The 25008-nt window shown below is 38.0% G+C and overlaps 1 long non-coding RNA gene across 1 annotated transcript; it reads right to left on the reverse strand.

The window, feature by feature from the left end:
• Positions 1 to 3494: 3494 nt before the first annotated feature.
• Positions 3495 to 24772, reverse strand: LOC131827380 (uncharacterized). Its single transcript, XR_009352000.1, has 3 exons — positions 24684 to 24772; positions 13025 to 13098; positions 3495 to 4069 (listed from the first exon to the last, which is right to left on the reverse strand). It is a non-coding gene; the product is annotated as an uncharacterized LOC131827380 (long non-coding RNA).
• Between the last annotated feature and the right edge of the window lie 236 nt (positions 24773 to 25008).

Below are 25008 nucleotides of genomic sequence, written 5' to 3' on the forward strand. Positions count from 1 at the left end.
ATACATAAGTTAGAAATGATGCAATACACAACATAAGTGAAAAGTCTCTCTGCTTTTAGGTTAGGCAAACACTTCTAAGCTATGACACCAAAAACCCAGCCTGCAAAAGAAAAAAATTGATAAACTAGATAGCCTCAAAAATTTAAAAAAAATTTTTTTTGAAAAGACATCATTAAGAAAGTGAAAACCAGGAGCCCTTGGGTGGCTTAGTGGCCTAAGACTCTGCCTTCAGCTCAAATAATGGTCTCAGGGTCCTGGGATCCAGCCCCGCATCGAGCGCTCTGCTCAGCAGGAAGCCTACTTGCCCCTCTCTCTCTCTGCCTGCTGCTCTGCCTACTTTTGATCTCTCTCTGTCAAACAAATAAATAAAATCTTAAAAAAAAAAAAGGAAGAAAATGAAAATTAAGCTGCAGATTAGAAGAAAATATTTTATTTCTGATAAGGATTTGTATCTGGTCACTTATTCTTCTAATTTAACAGGAAGATAAATTATTCAGTTAAAAAATGAGCAAAAGATTTTAATAGCTCCTTCACCAAAGAGGATATAAGAATAACAACCATTACAATATTCCCAACGTCATTAGGAATAGGCCAGTTAAAACTATTCTTTTCACTTTCACTTTAAGAATAAAACTATTCTTTTCACTTTTCATTTTCATTCTATTCTCTGGAGTGACTATAATAAAGAAGACAGGCAAATATGTGCAGAACTGAAACTGTTGTTCATAGCTGGTGGAAATGTAAAATGGTGTGGCCACTTTGGAAAATAGGTATATTTTAACAAGTTAAACATATACTTATGGTACAACCCAGCAATTCCACTGTTAAGAATCTACCAAAGAGAAATGAAACATATGTCTACAAAAGACTTGAATGCACATTTCACGGTGCTATTATTCATAATAGCCATAACCTGCAAACAATTCAAATGCTAATCAACTGTTGATTGAATAAAGCAATAAAAAAGATACTAAGTATTGATTCATCTTATAATGTGGATGAACCTCTGAAACAGTTTACTAATTTAGAGAAAGCAGACCCTAAAGACTATATATTGTAAAATTTCATTCATATGAAATTTCCAGAAAATGCAAAATCTATACAGACGTGAAAAGACCAGTGTGGTTGCTTGGGACTGGACATATGAATCAGGTTAACTAAATGGACAGGAAGGAACTGTGGAGATGAAGGAAATGTTCTAGGGCTGGATTGTGAAGATGGTTTCCCAATTCTACAAATGTATTAAGAATTACATAGGGGCACTATACACACACGATGAATTTTATGGTATGTAAATTCCATCTCAACAAAGCTGTTTAAAGAGAAAAGGTAACCAGTCTGTGGACATGTGTGGCCAGTCATCCACAAGTCTTAGTAAAGAGTACACAGGGCCTACCCATCCACATGACATGTTCACGGCATTATTATTGAGTCAGGAGATACCAATCAGATATGGATGCCATACTCTAGGAACGTCTAGTCCTAAAAAGGAGCCAAGGGATCTACATAAATTTCAGTGAAGTCAGATAGAAAGAGCTAACTCTTATGTTTTGTTTTTAGATTGTATAATTTTATTTGAGAGAGAGAGAATGAGCGCAAGGAGGGGCAGAGGGAGAAGCAGACTCCCCACCAAGCAGGGAGCCCAATGTGGAGCTTAATCCCAGGACCTTGAGATCATGACCTTAGCCAAAGGCAGATGCTTAACCAACTGACCTACTCAGGTGCCCCAAGAACTAACTGTTCTTATTGTTTCATTCAATTAATTTGGGACTTCAGAGGAAGAGAATTAATAGGAGCTAGAGAGATGAGGGAGTGTGTTGTGGCTTGGACATTTGAATAGTATCCTTGATACAGAAGTAGGATTAGACCCATGAGCATGAATGGAATGGAGCATTCTAGGCCAAAAAGAACACAATAAAGTAAGAACAATATTGTGAGAAATCGCTAGGGTGATTTATACTTTATGTATTATTATTTGATGAGTAGTAATAGATGAAAAGGGTATGCCATGATGTCCAATATTCTTGGTGTATGAGCATTACAACGTAGATACTGAACTAAATGGAATGGAGAATTTAGGAGAAGAGGAAAGGTTAGATATAGAATATGGATTTTTTTTAACTTATTTTTTATTTTCAGCATAACAGTATTCATTATTTTTGCACCACACCCAGTGCTCCATGCAATCCGTGCCCTCTATAATACCCACCAACTGGTACCCCGACCTCCCACCCCCCGCCCCTTCAAAACCCTCAGATTGTTTTTCAGAGTCCATAGTCTCTCATGGTTCACCTCCCCTTTCAATTTCCCCCAACTCCCTTCTCCTCTCTAACTCCCTATGTCCTCCATGCTATTTGTTATGCTCCACAAATAAGTGAAACCATATGATAATTGACTCTCTCTGCTTGACTTATTTCACTCAGCATAATCTCTTCCAGTCCCGTCCATGTTGCTACAAAAGTTGGGTATTCGTCCTTTCTGATGGAGGCATAATACTCCATAGTGTATATGGACCACATCTTCCTTATCCATTCATCCGTTGAAGGGCATCTTGGTTCTTTCCACAGTTTGGCGACCGTGGCCATTGCGGCTATAAACATTGGGGTACAGATGGCCCTTCTTTTCACTACATCTGTACCTTTGGGGTAAATACCCAGGAGTGCAATTGCAGGGTCATAGGGAAGTTCTATTTTTAATTTCTTGAGGAATCTCCACACTGTTCTCCAAAGAGGCTGCACCAACTTGCATTCCCACCAACAGTGTAAAAGGCTTCCCCTTTCTCCACATGCTCTCCAACGCATGTTAATTTTGGCCATTCTAACTGGTGTAAGGTGATATCCCAATGTAGTTTTAATTTGAATCTACCTGATGGCTAGTGATGATGAACATTTTTTCATGTGTCTGATAGCCATTTGTATGTCTTTATTGGAGAAGTGTCTGTCCATATCTTCTGCCCATTTTTTGATATGATTGTCTGTTTTGTGTGTGTTGAGTTTGAGGAGTTCATTATAGATCCTGGATATCAACCTTTTGTCTGCTGTCATTTGCAAATATCTTCTCCCATTCTGTGGGTTGCCTCTTTGTTTTCTTGACTGTTTCCTTTGCTGTGCAGAAGCTTTTGATTTTGATGAAGTCCCAAAAGTTCATCTTCGCTTTTGTTTCCTTTGCCTTTGGAGACATATCTTGAAAGAAGTTGCTGTGGTTGATATCGAAGAGGTTACTGCCTATGTTCTCCTCTAGGATTCTGATGGATTCCTGTCTCACATTGAGGTCTTTTATCCATTTTGAGTTTATATTGTGTACGGTGTAAGAGAATGGTTGAGTTTCATTCTTCTACATATAGCTGCCCAGTTTTCCCAGCACCATTTATTGAAGAGACTGTCTTTTTTCCACTGTATATTTTTTCCTGTTTTGTCAAAGATTATTTGACCATAAAGTTGAAGGTCCATATCTGGGCTCTCTACTCTGTTCCACTGGTCTATGTGTCTGTTTTTATGCCAGTACCATGCTGTCTTGGTGATCACAGCTTTGTAATAAAGCTTGAAATCAGGTAACGTGATGCCCCCCATTTTATTTTTGTTTTTCAACATTTCCTTAGCGATTCAGGGGTCTCGTCTCTTCTGATTCCATACAAATTTTAGGATTATTTGCTCCAGCTCTTTGAAGAATACTGGTGGAATTTTGATCAGAATAGCATTAAAAGTATAGATTGCTCTAGGCAGTATAGACATTTTAACAATGTTTATTCTTCCGATCCAAGAGCATGGAATGGTCTTCCGTCTTTTTGTGTCTTCTTCAATTTCTTTCATGAGTGTTCTGTAGTTCCTCGAGTACAGATCCTTTACCTCTTTGGTTAGGTTTATTCCCAGGTATCTAATGGTTCTTGGTGCTATAGTAAATGGAATCGATTGTCTAATTTCCCTTTCTGTATTTTCATTGTTAGTGTATAAGAAAGCCACTGATTTCTGTACATTGACTTTGTATCCAGCCACGTTGCTGAATTGTTGTATGAGTTCTAGTAGTTTGGGGGTGGAGTTTTTTGGGTTTTCCATATAAAGAATCATGTCATCTGCATGGATGTAAGATAGAGAATATTAAATCTTACTTAAAAACTTAAAAAAAAAACACTATCACCTAAAAAAATACTATAATAATAAATATGTAATTAACATGTTTTAGAAATTCTTATAATGATCTTGTCTTTGAGTATATGGAAACACGTGCTTTAGACTTCAAATTGTTATTTATTGGCTTAAAGGAAGAATGTAGAATTAAGGATCATGATTGAGTTTATTCTACAGCCAATGAGAAAATTCTGGTGGTAGTAAGGGATAATAAAACCACAAATAACAGTGGACTTGCAGTAGACCTGTGATGGTTAACTATCCTGACATTATTATGGATATTATTATAATTATATATAAATTTTCACTAATCGACTCTCAGTCTACTATAACTGAGAAGAGCTGTGGTAACACAAAATAATTCATGTTGCTCTGCAGGTATTTTAAAACTTACAATTTAATGCTTAAACTCCTGCTCCTAGATCAGCCACTTCCTGATTTCCAATCATACCATAAACAGACTATTTTATTTCTTATATTAGGGCATTAAACCAATAAAACATCATTCCCTCCTCATGTATTGTCTAAATTTTTGTCTAAGAAGTAATTACCCCCCCCATAGAAGATAAATAAACGTAAATTTGCTTGTCCCTACTCCAGTAACCACCAGAGGACAGGAATATAACACGCAATCTGTTAGTTAAAGGTTCTGTCTTGGGTCTTGGACTCCTAGGAGATCTGGAAATGGTTGGAGGCCATCATCATCTCACCACCAGGAATGATAGTGCTTCAGTGGAAGAGCTGGTGGCTGAGTACTTTTTAAAGCTCCTTTAGCCTGACTATTTCAAGATACCCTGAACTTTGGGGCACCTGGGTAGCTGGTTGAGTAGTTGAGCATTGGACTCTGGTTTTGGCTAAAATAATGATCTCTGAGTCGTGGGATTGAGCCCCATGTCTGGCCCAGCAGCAGCATGGAGTCTGCTTATCCCTCTCCTCTCAGCTCATTCCTCCCCACTCTCCTTCTTTCTCTCTCTAATAAATAAATTAAAAAAAAAAAAAAAGACACTCTGAATTTTAACTCAGTGCTTGACCTACTCCTGCTAAGACTTTGAGATACAGATTTTATTTCTTACAACTCAATATTATTTTGGGAAACTGTAAAATTGTTTTATTAATCCTCTAACATCCTACAAAATCTCACTTTTATCAGCACTATGACCTCCACTTGTTATGTAAGTTAGTGCATTTTGAGGTCTTATCAAAGTACACAAATACACAAAGCATGTTCACTGTCATAACTACTATTAGCTATGATTTGTTGAGTGTCTCAACACCTCACCTCTCTTTCAAAAATGAAGAGGAGTGCATAGGTGGCTCAGTAAGTTGAGTGTCCCACTCTTGGTTTCAGATCAGGTCATGATCTCAGGGCTCTGAGGTCAACACCATGTGAGGTTCCACACTCTGGGGAATCTGCTTGAGATTCTCTCCCTTTTCCCTAGCCTTTCCCCCCAATGCTGCACGCTCTCTCTCTTCCTCTAAAATAAGTAAATAAATCTTTAAAAAATAAAAATAATAGGGGCACCTGGATGGCTCAACAGGTTAAGCCTCTGCCTTCGGCTCAGGTCATGATCCCAGGGTCCTGGGATCGAGTCCCACATTGGGCTCTCTGCTCAGCGGGGAGCCTGCTTCCCTTCCTCTCTCTCTGCCTGCCTCTCTGCCTACTTGTGATCTCTGTCTGTCAAATGAATGAATAAAAATCTTAGAATATAATAATAATAAAAATGAGGAAGCAGAGGGTTAGAGAGTCCAAGTAATTTATCAAGTCTTATATACCTAATGAGTAGAGGGAATGATGGCTCAAACTTTCTATTATTTCTACTTCTAAATATTAAATATCTAGTACTGTGCGTCATTAGATGCAAAATCATCTATGTAAGAGGTGATTTTATTTTTATTTGTATACATGCTTAAAAGTTTTCATTGTTTTATTAATTATCCAAACTATTAAAAATGGAAATAACAACCATTCATTATCCATTTCAAAATTATTTTGAATGATTATTTTTCTTTCAATTTACCATATTTTTCTACTTTGAAAAGTAGTTTTTCTATTGTTTTGGATGAATCTTAATCTTGTTTTCATTCATTATGATTATTATCTAAAAATTAAACTGGGCTTACAGATGCCCCAATATTTTTATGTTTACAGAGTAAAAGGAGAATATTGTTTGAAAGTTCCTGTTTCTTTCAAATAATAAATCCTAAATAATTTATTTTAATAATTATTTTTGACAGTATTTTTCTTTTACATTGCAAATGCCCCTTTTATTTTTATATCAGCTAAAATTCTGATGCTTCCATGACAGCAATGAATGGTTTGACTCCTATCTGCCAAATCATATTTTCTACTACATGCCATCTGGGACCTCACAGGAGACCCCCTAAATCATATCTCCTCAAATATGGCAGAATGTATCATGAATACTGAACATGTGCTTTATGAAAAACTAATTTAGATAACAAATTCTTAGAAAAGGAAGAGCTGTTAATTTTCTTGCTAGGGGGGGAAAAATGTCCAAAAAGGAATTCACATCAAAACACGGGAAATGAGGCTATGATCATAGCAGTAGTAGGTGACTCAGGTATTTAGGCCAACTTCCTGGTGGCCTGTAGCCCAAGTCATTTTAGGACTTACCCTGGACATGCACAAGCTTGCCCACACCCACGTACACATACATAGCTGTACCTCTGCCACTGCTTACTAACAATGAAAATCACTTTGAAAAGGCCTTTCCAACCACACTCAAACATAACATGTTGAAAATGGAGCACTGTTGAGGGAGCACTTAGAAAAGAATGAATGTCAGTGAAAAGTTGGTGGGTCAACCTGCCCCCCAGTGCATGGAGTCCTGGGTATTGCCTGGGAGAGGAACTATACACAGAGGGATATCAGGTAGACCAAAGACATGTTTGAAAAACTTAAAAAATTATTGCTAAGGTTCTACCCCATTTATTACAATAGGCAGGAAAAATAGAAACCATGGGGCAGAGCACGGGGTGGGAGGAGTTCTCAGTATCACCTATAATGACAGAGAGCTCTGCTTCACATCATTTAGATTTGTCTTTTTGTGTTTTAATTTAACACAACTGATTTCCAATCAAAGCATTTCTTCCCTGGGGATATGTGTTTTTGAGCACTAACCACATAAGTAAAGACTGTCATTTGTCTGAGAACATTAACTATATGTAAGCAGAAAAGGTTTTTTTATAGGTAATTGTTTGTTTTTCTTAAATTATAAGCATGCCAGTCTTTAAGTGGATGTCAGATTATACAGGGTTTTATGCTGCCAATTATTTTTTATTTTGAAATAATTGCAAACTTTACAGAAAAGTTGGAAAAATAGTACAGAGAATTTCTGTATATTCACAAAATGTCCTAAGTATTAACATTTGTTTCTCTCTTCTGTCTTTATATATAAATCAATTTAATATATTAATATATGTGCATACACAATTTTTCTCAATTGTTTTAATGTAAATTGCAGACAGGATCCTCCTTTGCTTCTGTATGCATTTCCTAGAACAAGATTTGCTTTCTAAGAAAAAGGTTATTAATCTTAAATTTCCAGGGTCAGTCTAGCACACTATTCTATTCATTTTACATTGCAAACATCCAACTGCCATGAGGCCCAGTTGTGAAGAAGTGTTGACATCCATTCTATTCTAGACCATACATTTAAGTATTACGTAGAGCATAACCTGGATTAAAAAAAAAAAACAACATGCAAATTGACCCTTTGGGCTGAACTGCAACATGACTTGTAAGTGCTTCTTTCTGCATGTGCACAAAAGAACAAACAGTCCAACAAAATTTAATTCATTTGACTAATAGCCCAGAACCTTAAAATTAATTGTTTGAATTACTGTAATATAATCCATAAGGAACAAGATATCAAGGATGGGGTGGGGATGAGTCCAACATGCTGTGGTAGACCTTTAAAGCTATTTGAAGGCCTGATACAGGTTTTTGTTTCTTTTTTAAAAATTTTTTCAAGATTTATTTATTTATTTGAGGAGGGGGAGGGGTAGAGGGGAGAGAGAGAGAGAGCCTTAAGCAGACTCCACACTGAGCGTGCAGCCAGATGTGCAGCTCTCATCTGATGACCCTGAGGTCATGACCTGAACAGAAACCAAGAGTCAGACAATCAACCAACTTAGCCACCCAAGTACCCCCAGGTTTTTATTTCTAATGTTTCTAACTTAGAATGAGCAAGAAAGTATTGAAAATTGGAAAGGGCACAGAATATGATTTCCTGCTTTGGGGTCTTGAGTTAGCTGTTCAGACCCTCAGAATCTTCATTTTCTCCACTGTAAGAGGAGCAAATCACATGAAGTTATTTCTAAGTTCTCTTTCAGCTTAAGTATTTTAAGATTCTAAGATGTAGAGGAAGGGAAAAAATAAATAGCATGCAAAAAACACCAAAAAAAGTCAAAGAAGCCAAAAAATATAAAATGTGACTAAAAGCGGGGCATCTGAGTGGCTCAGTGGATTAAGCCTCTGCCTTCAGTTCAGCTCATGATCCCAGGTTCCTGGGATCGAGCCCTGCAACGGGCTTTCTGCTTAACAGGGAGCCTGCTTCCTCCTCTCTCTCTGCCTGCCTCTCTGCCTACTTGTGATCTCTGTCTGTCACATAAATAAATAAAATCTTTTTTAAAAAATGTGACTAAAAGTAAAAGCTGCTGAGCCAAAGGAAAGTTTTAAAATGTAGATGAAAAAAATCACCGTAATTTTCAAATTTTAAAAACTTACACGAGTTTAACTAAAACTTTGATAGTAAAGTAAAAGAAATAAAACATACAGTTTTGCTATATTTTAGAATGAAGAAAATAGAACCAAGAAGCATTCAATATACTTAGTACAACTCTCAATTACTTAATATATATGTCTTGTGTTTTGATGAGAGGCAGTTAAAGCGCTGCACAAAGAAATCTAAGTTACAGAATAATGTATAACTCGAAAAATAAAGCAACATAAATTTAAAACATTTGTATCTATTGAGAACCTGTAAGTCATAGAGGAACAAAAAATAAAAATATATAAACAAAGTACTAACCTCTTACTTGGGGCAAAACTTCCTTCCAGGGCTGACAGAAATAAGGCATGTGAAATGTACAGCTCAGTGACTAGCACAGAGTTAAGGATTCAAAAAAAATTAACTGAGGCATAATTCATATTCAGTTTTCTGCTTTGAGGAAGGAAAGCCTAGATGAAGAGCAGAAAAGTTCTGACTGAGGCTGGGGATGTGGGTGCCCGCCTTTCTGGACCAGTTAACAGGTCCCATTTCTTCAGCACTGTTCTTTGGAACAACAGCTAACTTTCCAGCAACTCCTTTTCCGGTCTGTGTTAATAGCTTTTCTGATCTAACTTTCAAAAATTAAAAATTAATTTTTAAAACATATATTTACCTCTCTGTGGACTTCTTTCGAATATGCCTGTGAGAAACGGACGAATCAGCATGAGCCTAGGTGATAATGACTAGCTCTTAGCCTGAACAATGCTGTATCATAGATAATATATTCATTCACCTTTCCTTTTGTGGAGTGAACAAAGCTCCTTAAGAGAAAACTTGAAACAAGGATTGACTAGTTTCTTTTTGGGGTAAATACTGTTTAGGCAGTATCAGAAAAAGAATCACTGATTAAATCATTTATTGAAACTGTGCCATGCACTTTACTCATCAAACTTCATTTCTCCTTCTAATAAGTCTCTGAAGTAGGACTATTCTCTCATTTTATGGACACAGAGTTCCTAAACAAAATGACTAGTACAAGTTCACAGAGACAGAAGTGAGAGGCTCAGCACCCAAACTTAAACACCTAAACTTAAAGCACCTAAACAGCATGAGTTCATCCACAAACCTTTACTTGCCCCAGCTACAAGGGGGACCTGATTTGCAGGCAAAAAAATAACAGCTTAAGTAGTTTTCTTACTTAAACTTTGACTTGGTATTTTATTAACAGGTTTTTACCTTGAATTTTCTTGAGACTCATTTTCAGTGCACATAATTAAGGGACAAAAAATAGTGAAGGAAAGGCTGATTTTTCCAGTGCCAGGTTATAATTAATCTAGGGGAAAGGCAACATAATGCTTAATTTTGAAGTCCCTACTGAGAAATAATAGGACATATTTTAACTATATTTTTATGGAAGAAATATAAGACAGGTTGCTTACTGAATATTCTTGGGCTTTTAACCACATGTGATTGATTTAAGGGGAGTTTTTAAGAGTAGTTTTTAAAATTATTTATTTTTTGGTCAACTATTGTCACCAACTGTGTTTCCTATAAAACAACAGTCTCTATAAGCAGTATCTTTCTTTGGCTTAAAAAAATATTCACAAAATAAAATATGCACATCAATTAGATGTGGCAAATTGTGCAGCCTCTTAGAAAGACTTGAGTTAGATTAGACCTTCTTTTGATTAATGGGCAATCTTTAAATGAATTAGCCCAGATTCTGCCCTGGAGCAGAGCCTGGCCATCCCAGGGGAATGCACTAGAACAAGTCGGAATGTGGAATATCTGTCTTCATCATCAAATACTGCTCAAAAGCAATTGGTTTTGAAGTACTCTTCAGACAGAGGTCACAAACTCCAGTGCCCGGAGGAGGTAGGCAGGTGATACGGAGTCAAGCGGGCTGGGTGGAGGAAAGAGCCTGACACATCGTGGTGACAAATGGTACCTGACACTTGGCCATGGTGTCAGGAAGATGATCTGGAGCCAGGGGACTACGGCAAACCGGCCATCTAGAGGGGCAGCTGCTTTTCCATTTTGGCTGACTGAGGCCATTTGGGAATTGGGGCTCAGATCATTAGATTTTTAAAGAGAAATTAGAATTTCAAATTTTAATGGATCATCTTCTAATGTTTAATGTTGACAATTAATTTTAAAAAATGCTATTTGGGCCAATTTACAAAACCACCCTGGACCACATCTGGTGAACAAGCTACCGGGTTGCCACCTCTGATTTAAGGGAATAAGGCAAATAGTAGTAGGAATAATACCTGAAAGTGAGCTCATGGTTCTGAGTCTTTTTATTTCTTTACTAGCCTTTATATAACATTAAAAATGCACTTGAGTTATATTTTACCAAAGCAAACAGGAAAGATGGTGTAGGCTTAGCAATCTATAGGAAATCATACCATGTTTCTTGATATATGAACTATACACCACATCCTCTGGAATTAACTAAAGAGCTTATTTGAAATGCACATGCGGGATTTACATTAATTAGGTCTCAGGTGGCTCCTGCAAATCTGACTTTGTGCAAGCACCTCAGTCCCCAGATAATTCGAGCAGCCATTAATGGAGTTTCCCCACTTAAAGAATATGCAGGCCGTGTGGTCACTTCCCTGCCAGCTGGCATGACTCTAACTTCTCTATTCTCCCAGGCAGAGACAGCTCTGATGTAAAGAGGATTAAATTTTGGATCCTTTGGATCCCTGCTTGGTTGGGTGATCCAGAACATGTCTGTGCTTTTGGGTCATCCAATTCCAATATTACAAGTTGATACTTCATAATGACAAATGTCTACCTCATTAGCTTCCTCAGTATATGTCTTCATTTAGCTAATGTCTTAGTGGGTTATTTCCTCTTAGCTCTCTAATGAGTATCAGTGTAATATACCTGATCGGTGCCCAGTAAGTAATTTTTGATTGACTATTATAATGCATTAATTAGAACACTGTCAACTAAGCATGCTACCTCTGATGAACCAAGCAATCGTTTACTTTAACCCACTAGGCATTTTAGGCAAGCCAGTAATTTGACTAAATTTTAGCTCTCAGAAAATTATTAGATGACATTGACCAAATGAGCCCATTGCCAAAAATTATGACTTTGGATCTTACCTGTTCTTAAATTCAGGAAATTAACACATTATAGGACTATATGACTCATTAGGCACTCTTACCCAGGACAAAAATAGTATCATGAAAATGTTAGAGTCACACCATTTTAGACACTGGAAACATTAGATGCAGAAAACGCCCATAGACTGACACGTTCAATGAACTACACATTTTAGTGTGTCTAGAGAAAACCACAATTGAAATGTGAATTGTTATGTTGTTTCAGTGAAAAATAAACCAAAATGCAAGTTGTCTTTTAAAAACATTGAGATCAGGAAAAATCATTAGACCCGTGTTTGCTCTGTGGTATTCGTACCCTGTTGACAAGAGAGCCCGGGTACGGGGCACAGTTAAGAGACTACTCATCGCTTAGCTTAGACTATAAATAAGCTGCTTCATAAACCATTCCACGCATTGTTAGACAAAAGAAATTTTTGGCCTCCAAGGTGACCTTCTTCAGAAGATAAACTGATAATTTCTTGCCAGCTTGTCTTTTTCCATCATTTCCATGCTATTCTAGTTAACGCAACCAGCCTTGCAGTAGATCAGAATATTCAAATACGCTATTAGGGCCCCAGACACAGTGATGGGTCTTGAATTCACCCCTACAGAGGTGAAGTAACATTAAATTTGTCACTGCCTCCTCTAAGTCAGCAAGATAGCCCTGTATAATATCTTTCGAAATACTAAGTTAAGAAGTCCGCGGGGAAGAAGGTGAAAAGAAGGTTAGCTACAGACATAAAATCATGCACCAGATGTGATGACCCTTCAGCAGAGGCTTTGTAGCCTGCAAGTCAGCATAATGTTATCGAATTCACCTCCTAGCTGAAGCCAGATGCATTGACATAGGCCACCCCACCTGCACACTAATAGATAAGCCATCAGCATCCACTCACAAACTAGAGACACAGAGCAGGGGCAATTTATAAAAAGAACTTATGCTATAAATAGCCACTTTTATTTTCTATTCCCCTCACCCCCAAAGGATTGACCTTTTATTTTAATGTCTGAAGAAACTGTGAATATAATGTAGAGAGACATAAAAATTAACCTTTGGTTGCCAGAATCCTGAAAATTATCCTCTGAAGAACTTATGGAGAACTCGGGCTTCCATTTGTTGAGCACCTGGGATAGAAAGAGGCACACATAGAGTGACAAGTCTTCAAATGAGCTTTTTCTTCCATGGAACACGCTTAGTGGAAATAACTTCAACTAGAGTTAATGAAGTGGAATAGATATTGCAAGTTCTAATTTTTACTTTTGCTTTCTGTTATGTAGGTAAAGTTCATGGACTTGGACTCAGTCGACCTTGATGTGCTTCTATTAATACAATATAAATATTTTCAAAAGAGTTCCGTGTTACCTAGAGGAATTAAAAAGTAAAATATCCAATGCATTTTTAAAGCTTAGATGAAATATATAGTAACTGTATTATCTGTTATATGGATATTTATTTTAGAAAAGAGAATCCTGGGGCACCTGGGTGGCTCAGGCGGTTAAGCAATTGCCTTCAGCTCAGGTCATGACCCTGGGGTCCTGCGACTGAGCCCTGCATCGGGCTCCCTGCTCAGTGGAGAGCCTGCTTCTCCCTCTCCCTCTGCCACTTCCCCCTGCTTGTACCCTCCCTCTCTGTCAAAATAAATAAATAAATAAAATATTTTTTAAAAAGGAAAGAAAGAAAAGAGAATCCCCAAACTGGATGATTCTAGAAGGCAGATTCTAGGAAATTTTTCATGATGAAATGTGATTTTAGAAATTAGAAAAAAAAATTTCAACCATGCCCATCACAAAAATTAACTCATCACATAATTACTGATGGGAAATTACATGAAGATAGCCAATGCCCTCAAAATAACTAACAATTAGAGTTCATGAATAAGGATTATAGGAAGAAAAAATTAATGTGGTTGAGTTTGGGGCAAGAAAAGAAAAAAAATTCAAGTCAGTTATACCTAACAAGTAATCCAATGCATGCACTTTAATAGAATGGTGTTGAAAGGGGCATCAACCACTGGCAGGAAGAAGTCTTAGAAAATTCTGAGTGGTCAGCCTGCAGCAGGCTTCTCCAATTGCTGATGCTGAGCAGTTTCTGTAGCTAGTCACAAAAGCAACTACGGGATCAAGGGACATACAGCCTGACTGCCCTAACTGCCCACTCTGGGGGACAGCAAGGACAGGAGGGTGGCTTGTTGGCTGCTTGCTGGGCTGGGGGCCTGGGCTTCTTTCCTGTCCCAACCTGTCCCCCATCCCTTATGTGCAGCATCCATCTCAAACTCCTGTGTTTCCCGGTGGACTTGGGGGGGGGTATAGGGAACTGGTGCAAACATACTAACTTCTGGCTCCTGCCTTTTCTATGAGTAATAGAATCTTTTATCTCTAAGGGAAAAAACAAATGTCCCACCAGCCTCCCAGTCACTGGGGATTAAAATTCCAGTCAGCTTTGACGTCTCTCACAATTTTCTCAGCCATCCAATCTGTTTTCAAAACTCATTGTCTCTACCTCTGTTTTTTTGGTATCTGTTCCTTCCTCTTCATTTCTACCATCACAGATCTAACCCTGAACTGCATTATCTCATTAGGTCTGTTGAAATGGACTCCTAATTAGGCTACCCTTGCCCATTTCTATTCTCTGGATCTGCTCATGTCTCTTTGCCTGTTTCTCATACCCAGTGCTCTTCTTTATGAGTGAAACAAGCCCAAATTCTTCTGTTTGCATTCACAGTCATCTGTTTGGGCCTTAAGGTTACGTGATGGCATTCTGTTCTATAGGTGAGTATACAACAAGAACATGGCACTAGATGTCCTGAATGATTCTCAAATGAAGAGAACACTCTTCTCAAAGATTTTGTATTTGCCACTTCTTATCATGGCTATCATGACGGTTACTGGGTGCTAAATACTTTCCATGCATGATTTCATTGATAGACCAGCCACATGTTCCCCCTACTCCAGTCCACATGGAATGCCCATGTTTCTTCATGACTTTTCCACCATTGTTCATATAGTCCCCTGGCAGAAATGCTTTCTTCAGCCACCTTTCTTTATTGCTCACCTAAAGACAGAAGTGAACAAACCATACATTCTCTACTTTTTGAGAATAAATAAGACTACAATGTGTCTGGTGATATTTAAGAAAAATAAAATAAGTTAAGAGTGTCAAACTGACAAAGTGTTGTCCCTCCCTTCTTGAAGGATGGGATTTCTGTGATCCTTGCCACTCTGTGGTAGACTCTGTCCTGCAATGCCGTGGGGATTGACAGTTGGGTGGAGATGAGGAGTGGTGGGACTAATCCCATTCAAAACACATGATTGAGGATAACAATAACAGTGGTGATGACGACTAATATTTACTGTGCACTCATAAGCTCTATCTGCTTAAACCATCATAATGATTCAGTGAAATACTATTTTATTTCCATGTTACTGATACATGAGAGAAATTGAATTAATTGTCAACATTTACAGTGATGGTAAGTGGCACTGTCAGTTGACCCAAGGCAGTCCAGATCTAAGATCTCAACTAATAATCTTTCTGTGAATTGACCCATGGAATATAAGGGTGCTTTTGATAAAAGATGGAGAAACACAATGCTGGGTAGATACCCAACAAATTTCCATGTCAACTACATCTGTGCCTCCAATCTCCTCTCTTCTAAATCCCTCCTTCAAAACTATAAGAGTGATCTAGTCAATATGAAATTTCAACTTTATCATTATCCCAATTAAACAACTGAATGTCTTCCAGTGCTGGAGAGAGAAACCATTATCATAATTTTGCTCCCTAATAAAATGTATGAGGTGGTGTATACCTTGGCTGTCAGTTTAAGAAAATCTCTACACCACATCTAAGCACCTGGTACAGAAGGGAAAGTTTATTTAGTGATTCGTTTTATTAGCCATTTCAAAGAAAATCTTGATTGGATATCCTTGGTAGGCTGCAGGGAGATTTAGTGTGTGTGTGTGTGTGTGTTTTTAAATATATTATATTTATTTATTTGACAGAAAGAGAGAATATGAGCAAGAGGATGGGGAGAGGGAGAAGCAGACTCCTTGCTGAGCAGGGAAGCCCAATGTGGGGCTTGATCCTAGGACCCCAGGATCACAACTTGAGTGGAGGGCAGCTGCTTAACCCACTGAGCCACACAGGTGCTTTGGAGATTTAGTTTTTATCCACAGAAATAAGTCCCCAGGGGTACAACAACAAAGTCAGAGGCAGTTCAGGTTGGCAAAAAGAAGAAACACAAGGGCTTTGGAGCCAGAGTTTGGAATCATGGCATGATGACTCTTAGAGTTCCAGTAGCCTGATTACCCCCAGTAGTACAATTTGAGGAAATGTTTTCCTCTTCAGAAGGTTGCAGTGAGGATCAATTGAGATAATATATTAGTGAGCTTAAAACAATGTCTACATAGAAATTCCTAAGCAAGCGATAATCATTATATATCATTAAAATTTTCATTGTTCTACCTTGTTGTATTTACTGATAGTAATTTAATTCAAGTAGTAATATGTGAATGTTGTTGCAAAGACAAGCAAACAATCTTAGATTGCTTTAATACGGGATAAAAAGTCTTTCTTCCAGAGAAAACCATGCTATGATTTCTTATTTGCCCTTCTAGAATTTTTCTGTATGAAAATACACATGTGCTTTAAAAAAAAAAATGATAGCATTTATTTTAGTTTGTGTCTTACCATTTTTTTTTCCTGCAAGGATGATTCCATAATGTAATCTACAGATCTACTGAATTATCTTCAATGACAGTGTAGTAATTCAATATGTAGATTTAACAAATTTTCAACTGATGGACATGTATGTTGTTTTCAGTTATTTTCTATGACAGAACAGCATTTCGATGAATATCCTTATATGTTTATTTTTAGAATTCATTTCTAGAAGTGGAATTGCTGGGTCAAATGTTATATGCATTTGAAATTTGTATAGCCCTTGTTCAACTGCCTTCTGAAGAGGCTGAAAGAATTCATACTCCTACTCAGTTTAGTATAAAGAAGCTATTTAAATACATTCCTTATAAAACATTCAATATTCTTAAGCCAATTTTCTCACTATCCCAGAATAACCCAAGCTGCATTCCTACCTCCTTGACTACAATCTTATTTGTTCCTAGCCTAGAATTATATTTGTTCTCATTTGTCTTTCTAAATCTTACCTATCTGTGTTAGTAGGTCATGTCCAGTTTCAAGTAAGAAAACTCAAGTGAAACTAGATAAAGGAAAATTAAAAGAGAGGGGAGGATAATGATTGAATGAATTCTGAGTGGTTCACAGAATTAAAGGATGAGCTGCAGGTTCTAGAGCAGTTCTAGAGACCTAGGACCAGAGCTTGTACACATGGCTTTAACTATTCAATTACAACTCTGTCAATCTCTGTATAATTCAATTTTCTTCAGTGGTAAGCTGGTGGGTCTCACAACTGTCAGAAAGGAGAAAAGGTAACAAAGTAAACACACAACTTCAAAAGATGTTTTGCACTGGCAATCTCTGGAATCTCTGGCTATCCATACTTTTGGAATCTTCTCCTTAGACGGAATTCAAACGAGAAGTTTAGAAAGCACTGGTAGAATGTCCAGAAAAATCATTCCTCCTAAACATCAGGGAGTTGGAATGTTACTGTTATTCTTTATAATAATATCCTTTAAGTGAAAGATGTCCAGCAACAATTCCAGAATCATCTCTTCCCCCACCTACATGACTAGGATATTTTGGAAACGCCCCTTGGGTCACGCTCTCCGTGGTCCTGAACTACCACATAGTGCACTGTTTTAGATTTAGTTGAAATGTGATAGGAGGAGGAAAAGGGAATAGAGAAAGTGAGGAAGCTGTTGAGAGAGAAAAGAAAATATTTTTATTAATTTTAAATACTCTCAGTAACCAACAATGAAACCATGATCAACCTTGGCCAAACAAAAAGAGCAAGCAGTTTTGTGGGAAGTGTGTGTACAAATGTCAGCACAAGCACGGGCACGTGGGGGAATCAGACAGTCATCAGTGGGTAGAGGCAGGATAGTTAAACTGTCATTCACAGAGGACATATAACAAATTATATGGATTCTCTTTATTTTCACTTTTATATTAGGGTGGGAAAACTGCAGAACTAAAATAATAATAAAGTCTCATAATTCACAAAGCTGTGTTTAAGTCTGTTCTGTAGTTCTATAAAGATTCTAAGAGGTATGGTTTCTACTCTGGTAGATTGTGTGCCTATCAATGACACAGTCATTTTTATCTCACATAATTATATTATTGGCATTGATTTATTTTACATAAGATTTTATTTATTATTTTTCCAGCTTAAAATTAAGTGCCAGCATTATATTTGCTTTTTGGATGTACTGTATTACTTTCCATTGATCTTTAATAGTAATTCAAGATAAAGGGAAGAGTTATCATTTATTTGGGAAATTTTTTTTAATCAGTAAAATTTGGTTAATCTAGAAGTAAGTTTCTAGAAATAAGCTTTCATCTAAAAATATTATTTAAATGTTTGGTAAAAAAAAAATTAAGGCATATACTCTTGGAAATTTTTTCTATGACTCTCTCTCCTTCTCTTCCCACCCTCCCTTACCTCCTTCTGTCTGAATTTTAAGAAATGTCTAGAAGTCTAGGTGTCAGAGATAAGAAGGTGAAAGCCTTGGTAAGAATTATCTAATATAACATCAAACAAATATACTTCAATAGCTTTATCCTATGGAAATATTTCAAGTGAGAGTTATTTAGGAAATATAAAATGTGTTGCCATAATTATCCAGGTAAGCCCTACAGATTTTTCTATACACATTTACTGTGCTATATTCATGTGAGGAATGGGTTGAATGCTAGTGATTTCCCTGAAGAATCAAATCATATCCCAAGCATTTTGTGTGCACCTGAGATCATGCTGCTTGGTCTCACATATAACACAAACACAATAAGGCTGAAAGCCTGTGCACATTCTGAGGTTTCCTATGACTGGATCAGCAGCAGCAATTGACTCAATAGTTGATCTTCTTCTTGCTGGTACAGCATCTGAAAATCAACATTCTCTTCAATCAGGAACTGAATCTTCTTGATCTTCCTATCATCCCTGTACCTGTTTACTCACAGTCATTCAATCTGTGGTACTTTAAAAAAATGGCCACAATTCTTTGTTATTCCTCCCAGGAAGAAATATGGTCCAGGTTCCTTCCCCTTTAATCTGGCAGGGGTTGGTGACTGCTTCTACCAACCAAGTACATATAGAAGTGAAGCTCTATGATTTCTGAGATGAGGTCATAAAAGGCTACACAACTTCTGCCTGGTTCTCTTGGAACACCCCCCTTTGCATGTTTGCTCTTGGGGTGCTCCATCTGCAGCCTTGATCCTTTTGGAATTTAGCCTTCCTGCCAAGAGAAGCACTAGCCACATGTTGAGAGCAGGTGTAAGGTTTCTGAATGACCCAGACTTTCAGTCCTCCTAATCGAGGTGCCCGACATAGGAGTGAAGACACTTGCAGACGATTCCAGGCTCCAACCGTTCACGTCATCCCCAACTATTCACGTCATCCCATTCAGGGTCCTAGACATGATGGAACATAGACAGCCATCCTCATAGTGCCCTGGCTGAATTCCTGACCCACAGAATCCTTGAGCATAATGAAGCAGCTGACATTTTAAGAGACTTCCTTTGGAGTGATTCGTTAATCCACCAATAGAAAACTGACACACTACCTCAGCTGATGGAAACTTAAACTTTCTGGTTGCACAGATCAAAGAACAATTTTCTCTCATGTCACATCTAAACTACCTGCAAATCCTACTTACTCCACCTTCAAAATAAACTCAGAATTGACCACTTCTTCCCCGTCTCCACTGCCAGCTGGATCTCCACCTCTTGATTAGATTTCTGCAGTAGCCTGTTAACAGTTCTCTCCACCTCTGCCTTCACTACTGTCTCTTCTCCCCTGACAGTCTTTTCCCAACAGAACTGCCACAATGGGTCTTTGGAATATAAGTCAGATTCTCCCAATGCTCTGTGAAACATCCTTCAGCTGCTTCCATCTCATTCGGCGTAAAAACCAAAGTCCTTAAAACGACCCACATGATCTTCTCTGATTTTATCTACTGTGCTATCTTCAATCTCTCTTCTTCCTAGTCTCCCCTCCCCCACTTGGCCTCAACAACTCCTCCTTCCTCACCGTTTCCTTGAATGTGCCAAGCATGTTCCTAATTTGGGCCCTTTGCACTGGCTATTTCCTCTGCATAAACACTTCACCATTTTCCAGTTGGCTATTAGGTCTCTCCTCTGGATCTCAATGTTAATTCTTGAATGAGATGTACCTGTATGGATCACCTACTTATAATAGCAACCCTCTACCAGCACTCCCAAACCTCCTAATCTTGACTTATTTTTTTCTTTCTTTCATAGCACTTATCACCTTCTGACATATTAGATGTTCTGATCATTTAAGATGTTTAGTTTTATTGCCCTTTGTCTTCCCTTACTGAGAGCAGATACCTATCTGCTTTGTGCTGTGTCTCAAGCTCTTATAATAGCAACTGACAAATAGTAAATGTTCAATAAATATTTGTTGAGTAAATGAACGAGAATTAGCCCTTAAAAACTGAATTTCCTAGGACTTGGAGAAATTTATGTTTGGTAAATTGGTTAGAAAATGACATTTAACATTTTAACTAGTTTAATGAAACTTATGTCAATGAAAGTAATTTTTAATTACTAATAAGTAATTCATTTTCAAATATATCTCCTTTACAACAACAACAAAAAAAGGAGAGTCCCTTTCCTATGTAGCCTCAATCCAAAACTGGTGGTAAATAAAATATAAAATTACAGGAATATATTTTACATGCATTTATGTCTACTTCACCTCTCTCCCCCAAATGCTTTATACACAGGGCAAGGTAAATGGCATTCACTCAATATTACAAGAGAATAAAATGGGGGCATGATAATAAATGCCTGTAATCTTCAAGAAAATAGTAACTGAATTACACTGTGTTCTCAATTCGCCTTTCACCTGTATTTAGATTTCTATTGTTAAGGTGCATGGAAAATTCGAGTGTAGCAGAGTTCATAGCTTAGCAGGGACAGAGTGGCTTCAGCTTAAGAAAAAAGGTAGTGGAAAAATCATATCTGGTTCGTACTAAAAATAGTATAAATTTAAATGAACTAGAATCCATTGGAAGTAAGATATGCATTTCCTCCTTAAGAGACTTGATAGCACAGCGAAGGAACTAGAAGTGATGGTTGCTTTGGAATTCAGAAACACTCATATAGTGAGACAACTGCAGATAGCGACACCTTCATGTGCTGGGAAACTCATTTAGTGGGTCCTAGCAAGCATTTAAGGAAGAAGAGCATGAAAAAGAGAGAGGGAAGAGTAAAAAGATTTGAGTGCACTGCAAGACACAAGGATAGGTTGTATTTCAGGCACTTGCCTGCATATGTACAGGGCTTGATGTACAATGTGTTTGCAAATATTTTTTACCAGGTGTCATGGAGTTTCTAAGTCATGGGGCACCTGGATGGTGCAGCCCGTTAGGCAGCCAACTCGATTTCCGCTCAGGTCCTGATCTTGGGGTTGTGGGATCAAGCCCCATGTCGGGCTCTGTTCTCAGCCTAGAGTTTGCTTAGGTTTCTCTCTCCCTCTCTCCTCTCTCTCACTCACTCTAATAAATAATGAAATTTTTACCAAAAAAAAAAAAAAGTTTTTAAGTCACTGCAGTAGAATATTTCAGAATAAAACTATTGACCAAAAGTTAGTTCTTGTGTATTTCATATAATATTTTCATTTAAAATATATGGTTTTAGATTTAGGCTGACGAGTGGTTTTCAAATCTTAGCACACATAAAACTCAATGGGGGAGGGGCACCTGGGTGGCTCAGCCATTTGGGCACCTGCCTTCCCCTCCAGTCATGATCTCCAGGTCTTGGGGTTGTGTCCCATGTCAGGCTCCCAGCTCCACGGGGAGTCTGCTTGTTCCTCTCCCTCTGCTCCTCCCCTGCTTGTGATTGCTCTGTCTCTGTATCTCTCTCAAATGAATAAATTTTAAAAAATCTTTAAAAACTCAATGGGGGAAGTGCACATCAACCTAGAGAGCACCCAATTTAGTAGAGCCAGGGGTGGGATAGAAAGAGTGGCACATTCAACAAGCGCCCTGGTGATTCTGATGTGGGTGACCCTCTGTCCACATGTAGAACCGCACCAGGCAACACCAGAGCTACCAATATAATTACACGTCTTGAGTTCAAATCAACCCCACATGTTCCTAATCCACACATGTTCCTAAACTTCTAATCAGTTGGGTTCTGTTTTTGTTTTTGTTTTAAGATTTTATTTATATGAGAGAGAGAGAGAGAGCTAGTGGGGGTTAGGGGGAGAAGCAGACTCCTCACTGAATGGGGAGCCCGACACCAGGCTCCATCCCAGGACCTCGGTGATCATGACCCGAGCCGAAGGCAGACGCTTAACCAGCTGAGCTACCCAGGCATCCCCGGTTTTTGTTATTAAGTAAAGGAACTTGCAATCATAAGCCAGCCCCAGTTTGAAGAGTTACTTCAAGAAGAAGAAGAAGAAGGAGAAGGAAAAGGAGAAAAGAAATAAAAGATGTGATTATTAATCTTCCCATTGTGGGGGGTGGTGGGAGAAAAGCGAGGGGTCTTGGGAGTCCTGGGGATTCTTTGTTAGGAAAACCAATATTTTACCTCCAGGTCCTGACTACTCAATAGAAGGCATTACAACTTCATCATTATGGACGTTCTTATTAAAAAACAAGTAAAGTTGCAGAATTATTTTGAAGACATTTTTTGGTTATCAAATTTTAGACTAAGCACACTGTACCAAAAAGACAACTTTAAGATGAACAATGGGGGGAAACCAACAAGAGGTGTTGTAAAGTCTACAAATCTTTCTAGGCACATGCTTTTCTAGATAGAACAGATGTCTCTTTGAATACAAGAAACAGCTGGGGATTCCTTCCTTGGATTAAGTGACTAAAAGACTTGGTAGCATTATCTAAGATGACAAATTGATCGGCAAACCTCCAGTTCTTACAAAAGAATATAGAAAATGAAAATATATTAAATCAATAAAATTTTTAAAAAGACAAAGCAAGTCCTTTAGATAGGTGTGATGAGGGACTAACCTAAAAAAAAAAAAAAAAAAAAAAACACCCATCAACAAAATTTCCAAAATCGAAGAATTAAATAGTGACATAAAGTTTTCACTTTCTCCCTCTCTTCTAACCTCAGTCATCTGTTTATTTGATGCTTTGTTTATACCGAAAAAAGTAAAAGGTTTGAAATAGTCTGTTGTGGGTGTTAGCACCTTTCTAAAATCCTGTGTTTGTTCTCAGTGTGTTGGTTTTCTCTGAGTTCTCTAGGATAGAGGGAGGATGAAATAAAAATTAGAGCAGAACTGGATTCTCACTGGCTGACTGCTTGTAACTGATTTTTCTCAAAGACTCAAGAGACGTACCAGGCCTGGGTCACTGCCTGCTCCCCCCCAGATACAGTAAATAGCCCACAGATAAAGATTTTTGTTTACTGGCTAGGGCTGTGTATTCACCTGTTCCCAAGATATTTAATTAAACATTTTCCTTTGTACCTAAGCCACTGATTCTTAAAATTTAGTGTGAATAAGAGTCTCTTGGAATGCTGCTTAAAATGCAGATGGTGAAAAAAAAAATAAATAAAATGCAGATGCTGGGGGTTCAGCATTCTCTAAAAGATTTTGGTTTTGTAGGACTTGGATGTAGCCAGAACTCTACATTTTTAATCACACTTTGGAAGACACTCACACAAGTGTTTAAGAGAGACAATAACTCTTCACACTTGTCAGAAAGATTTGATACCTGTGAATGAAAAGAGAGAAGGCCCAATGCAATAGCGCCTCAGTTAAGTAGAATCTTTATTGCTGTTGTTCTCTTGGAATGTCTGGAATACTGAAATGCAAGTACTCGACTTGCATTTCCCAGCAGCATATTCTCATGCCTTTCGACCAATTATTAGTTATCCGAAACTGTGCTAAAAAAAAGGTGGTGCCCACACATACAGGCAGAATGAGTATCCCTGGGAATGGGTCAGAAATGTAGGACAGCAGCCTGCCCTTGACCTTCTGAATCAGAACCCGTGCTTTAACAACATTCTCAGGTTTAGGAAGCCTTCATCTAGCAGATTTCCAAGCCCAATGCGTCTTTCTAGATCACTTTCAATTTCCCAACTTCACTTTTTTTTTAATCTGAAAGGAGGAGAGATTTTAATTACAAGAGAGTACAAGGTTGCGGCACTTGGGGGGCTCAGTCAGGTAAGCAGTGGACTCTTGGTTTCAGCAGCTCAGGCTATGATCTCATGAGTTGTAGAATCTATAGAATGGAGCCCTCAGTTGGGCTCCATGCTCTGCAGGGAGTCTGCTTGAGATTTCTCTTCCTCTGCCCCTGCTCCCATTTGCGAACTCTCTCTCTCTAAAATATATAAATAAATCTAAAAAAGAGGGAGCGAACTCTCTCTCTTTAAAATATGTAAATAAATCTAAAACAGAGGGAGCGAGAGAACAAGGTTATTAAGGGAGGGGCATCTCCAGGCTCCCAAATCATATTGTCTGTAATCGATGACTTTTAAATCAGAAGGTGATAGGTTGTTATTGGATCTCATTTGTGCTGTGCCTACTTTTTAAAAGAGAGATCATAGTGCTCTGTAATTGTACTCATTTGTTTCTCACCTTTACTGCAAGCTTCCTGTGGGCAAGGTCATATGTCAGGAATCTAAATCTTCAGTGCCCAGCTTCATGCCTGGTAAAGGAGGTACTCCACAGCACCTGAATGAGGAAAAAATTGCCTATCACTTACCTAAGTGAGAGCCACCCTTCAATTTCAAGCTTAAAGTTTCTCTCCCTCACAAAGATTTCTTTAGTTATTTCATCCACCACGATCTCCACCTGCTCTCGGTAAATACCCGGTATCTGACCTTTAACACACACACACACACACATACTATATTGGGTATCATTCATCTTTATTTTGTATCTCTTAATATCTCATGAAAAC

Source organism: Mustela lutreola, chromosome 3 (genome assembly GCF_030435805.1).
Source record: "Mustela lutreola isolate mMusLut2 chromosome 3, mMusLut2.pri, whole genome shotgun sequence".
Taxonomy (NCBI): domain Eukaryota; kingdom Metazoa; phylum Chordata; class Mammalia; order Carnivora; family Mustelidae; genus Mustela; species Mustela lutreola.